This window comes from Cupressus sempervirens, chromosome 2 (assembly GCF_028749045.1).
Source record: "Cupressus sempervirens isolate cs-2001-9-10 chromosome 2, ASM2874904v1, whole genome shotgun sequence".
Taxonomy (NCBI): Eukaryota; Viridiplantae; Streptophyta; class Pinopsida; order Cupressales; family Cupressaceae; genus Cupressus; species Cupressus sempervirens.
Genome location: NC_143119.1, coordinates 451,359,323 through 451,363,875, shown reverse-complemented (window position 1 = coordinate 451,363,875; position 4,553 = coordinate 451,359,323). Strand labels below are relative to the sequence as shown.

Here is a 4,553-nt window from a genome sequence, read left to right as displayed (position 1 = left end):
TTTCAGTCTTTTGATTTCAATCTTGCTACTTATCCAAAACCCCACTCCTCACAGATGGATCTTTTAAAGAGTGATAAGTGAGAAATATCAGCCAGGAATATGATTTTCAATTTGTGATATGTAGTGTCACAGGTGATTTTCTTGCATTGTCTAGGACTGCAGATGAGCACCTCAATATATCCTTGTGACTTTCATCAATTGCATACATGGTAATATGATTAAGACTGAAGAAAATTGAACAAATTGTATTAAGGGTAATATGGTATACAAAGGAAAATAATTGCATCAATCTGAAGCAGAATGTGTGCTCTTGATGTCTTTTACTCTTCTATGCTAGTAATGGTGCACTTTGAAATTTAGTGGTGAGGGAAATTCGTTCCCTTACATTCATTTTAGTCCTCTAATGAGGCTTCTTTCAGCCTCTCTATCTTCTACAAATTTTGGTCTCCATCAAGAAAAAACTCATTCGATTAATGAGAAAACTAGAAACAACCTTAAGCCCTTGTTTGTTTCCTTTCAGAACATTATCCAAATAGCGTAATCAAACGTCATCTTCCAGTTTGTTGATAAGGAAAAGTAACAAAAATAACCAGTAGTAAAACCTTTTGATTCACAAGCAGGCACAATATCTTGGAAATCAATTTCTAATAGTAACTCACAATGAAAATGCTAATTCAATCCATATCACAAGAAGCCTTTTTTAACAAGAATAAAAGAGTGTTTCCTAAGAATAAAAGGCTCTGTGCATGTAGTTCCTAAGTTTCCATGCATACATTCAAATTTCCAATCAATCTCCTGTATTTAGAAAAAATATTTCTGAAATGTAGGGACAAAAGCAGGTGTAGCATGACAAACAAACTCTTTAATATTGGATTTGATTTGTATGGCATATAATGGTGACTACTTTTTGAAAGGAGAGTGACAAAATATTGTGATATTGCTACCATGTTTCAACTGTGCAATTTTTGAGTCAAATTTGACCCAGGCTTCATGAATAGTGTGTGGTTCACAAGAATCCATCTCTCATGAGAATAAATGGAACACTTGGCACTCATGGAAGACTACATATGTCATCTTAGAGTTAATTAACATAAAAAGAGATTACAATTTACTCCAATTTCAGCCAAGGCTTGCCTTATAGACATATCAGATGTTATTGTAACAAACTAAAGGAAGCATTAAACAGTAAAAATTTCAATAACCACGATTTTGGCAGGGGGCTTACCATCACAATTTATTGCCATACAGTTTGGTAAATATATCCTCACCCTTGAATCAATGTGTTTTAAAATAGCAAAGTAACGAATTTGAATAAAGAAAAAGCAATCCCATGAACTTATTTCTATACATTATAGTATAGAAAGGTTTTGATGATACAAGTTATTTTTGCCATTCGCAGGCCTAGATGTTTCATTAAAACAATTTAATGGACTTTCAAAGGATAAAAAGTGATGTTTAATCTATTATTACCATGGTCTCCAGGAGACAAGGGTACTTGAAGACTGGTACCAATACTGGCACAACTAATTTTCAAAAATTGGAGACAAGTACTTGGACACCATTTTGACTAACAGTGGAACTTTGAAAACAATAATAGTAAATTACAAAAATTAGTCATAAAGAGCAGTAATCCCTAAAGCAATTCTCTATACAAAAATCAATCATGCAATATTTTTATGCCCAAATGTATACACTGTCAGCAGACCTGATCACACTATTACTTTGCATGGATTTTTGTGGCATCAAGACCACTAGCATGAAACATTATGCAAGCTTATTTTATTATTTATCTTCTATTTTCTCTTTTAATGATTTTTCCCCTAATTTTTCAGGTAGGGACCATAAAATTTCAGAGACTCGAAGATTGCAAGAGACATCAGCCAATAGAACCCTGAGTCAGGAAGTTTCTGAATATCTCCAGTAGTGGAAACACAACACATCTCTATCTCTCATGATGATTACAATGATGATTGTAGTATCTGTTCATGTTACATTATTTTTAAATCATGATTGCTTTTAAAAAAATAGATCTTCTCTCAAGACATGCTTTCAAAAAGAGTCTTGAAAGATCAAGATAAGATGGATGGAAATAAGAAGCATAAAGGAAACAAGAGAAAACACATTCAATACTAACTAAACAAATTTATTTTTCTCTTTCAATAGATTTCAGATTTGAAATGTATATGAGTGCATGCACATTTGCCACATTTGACGTGATTTCATGGTAGAGAAATATTAGAAAGCAAACAGCATGTGTGAGCATCACTAATCGAGGAAACATTTTGGGAAAAAAATGTTTGTGTGCGCGCTCATGCTTGTTCTACATAACAAGACAATCTTAAATGCAACATTAAATTTCATTGACAATTGTTCTCTAAAGAAGCACTTGAACTTAACGCCTTGTCTGATTTCCTAGATAATGTGTATTTTCTCCTATAAAATTATTCTTCCATGCATCAAAAGAACTTTGAAATAGAGATTTTTTTGAAATAGCTTGAGTTCATATTAAATATTGTTTTCCCAAAATACACATTAACAACTTCGTCGATGAATAATGTCAATGATGACATTCCATTTTTTAGGTTGCTTAAACAAATACTATGAAAACAAAACAAGCGATCATTTGCGTTGTTCTCAAACTCCAAATCTTAATTAGCTTTCCTTGATGCAACAGTTCATCCTAACTACTAAATTCAAAATTGCAGACCTTATCTGTAACCAAATTCAATCTTGCAAAATTCCAAGAATGTCATCCTCCCAATACAAGTGATACCTAATTCCAACATTGACAACAAAAGATGACAATCTACATTAGAGAAATCTATACATGGGATAATCTACAAATTTAGTGTCATTTCTTAGAACTTTTCTTATATAGTAAAATTTGTTTATAAGACAATGCACCCTTTACACAAATCATGCTTTAAAACCATAAGAAATTAACCATTCAATAATGCAAACTTACTCTTTGTCTCCTAGTTTGATTTCATTACCACCATATTCAGGTAGAAGAACATGATCACCTTCCTTAAAGCTATCAAGAATGGTGTTGCCTTCCTTACTACGAGCCCCTGGTCCAACTACTACAACCTTGCTAGAGTTCAACTGAAAATTAAAAAATTCAAACCACTTAATCCCAAACCATAAATAAAAATATTAACAACACATTGCCTGTGTATAGACCACAATGTAGGTCTTTAAGTAAAGTTGAAAGAGGAAAGGATTTGCTATGCATTCAAATTAATTCAACCTAAATGGAATGTGGAAGTCAATTATATTTTTACAATGCAGATATAAGACAAGTCTATTTTAAGAATTTGTTTATATGTCAAGCTAAAATTATAAGATTATGAGCACATGAATCATCTATTTATTTCTATGATTACAATGAAAATAGGAGTATCCATTACAATAACAGAAAAAATCCTACTAATTGTACAAATCTCAGTCATGTGCTAATGACCTTGATTGTTTTATGAAAGAGCTCTTAGTTTCATACATAAATCTGTGCTCACCAAAGCATTAAGAAACACAATTAGTTGAACAGAACTTGCATCTTATTCACATGGAAATCCACACACAAACACACAACCTCAATTGTCCTACTTAAAGGGTTTCACTGATCAGGCCAAAATAAAAACCTAACCGTATGGACAAACCCTTCTCATATGTCAACTAGTTAAACAAGAAAGATAGTAATAAATAGAGATTCCAAGCGAATGTGCATACCTCCATACTACCAGTGCAGGCACATGGTATTTCCATACTCTTGTTGATGTCTTCCTCTTGGTAAATCCCACATTCTACGAATTTTCTTCCCTCTTCATCAATTTTCTTTGATGATCCAACTTGATAGGATGATACGACATTTTGTTTCCCCAAAATTTGGGCAGGCGGCATTGTGACATTGACATCATTTACAGGCTCTAAGGTAGGAGAAGTTATCAAACGGTCAACATAAAAAGCTAGGTCATCCACCATTTCCCTGGCACCCAGAGGTTTGGAATCCACGGGCTGAAGCCTAAACGTATCCAACACAGAAAAACAAATAGCTATGATCTTCTCCATGTTTTAGAAAAATCCCTTACTCTTAGCAGAGCCACAATGAGAAAAGCCAGGTGAATTTGTCCTCATAGGAATGAAGTCCCAATTTTTCTTCTACCTACGCTCAAGAAACTTTGTCCTCACAACAATGAAGTTCTCCTGCCCATGCTCATACTTTAGAATTGCCCACGAATTAATGAAAGTTTTTCTTTTTTCCCCGTGCACGTGAATGAATGAAATTTTTCTTTCTTTTTTTATATGTAAGCTTTGTGTTGGTCGAAACACCCCCATGTTGGTCAAAATTTCAACCAACACGAGGCTTACATGTAAAAAAAAGAAATTTTTGCCTTAACATTCCGACCAACCTAAACTTATTTAGTTGATGGTCAAAAATTTTGGTAGAAAAATGAGGTTAAATGTAGTAGTGGTGCCAATATCCTTCAACAAAGACCCTGGGTTACCCATGATTCCCTTTAGGAACCCCTAGTCATCCTCTTCCCTGTTATGCT

General features: G+C 33.6%; 1 pseudogene; it reads right to left on the bottom strand.

Moving 5' to 3' along the window:
- LOC149573002 (uncharacterized) overlaps window positions 1-4,068 on the bottom strand; it is a 12,433-nt pseudogene extending 8,365 nt beyond the window's left edge.
- Between the last annotated feature and the right edge of the window lie 485 nt (window positions 4,069-4,553).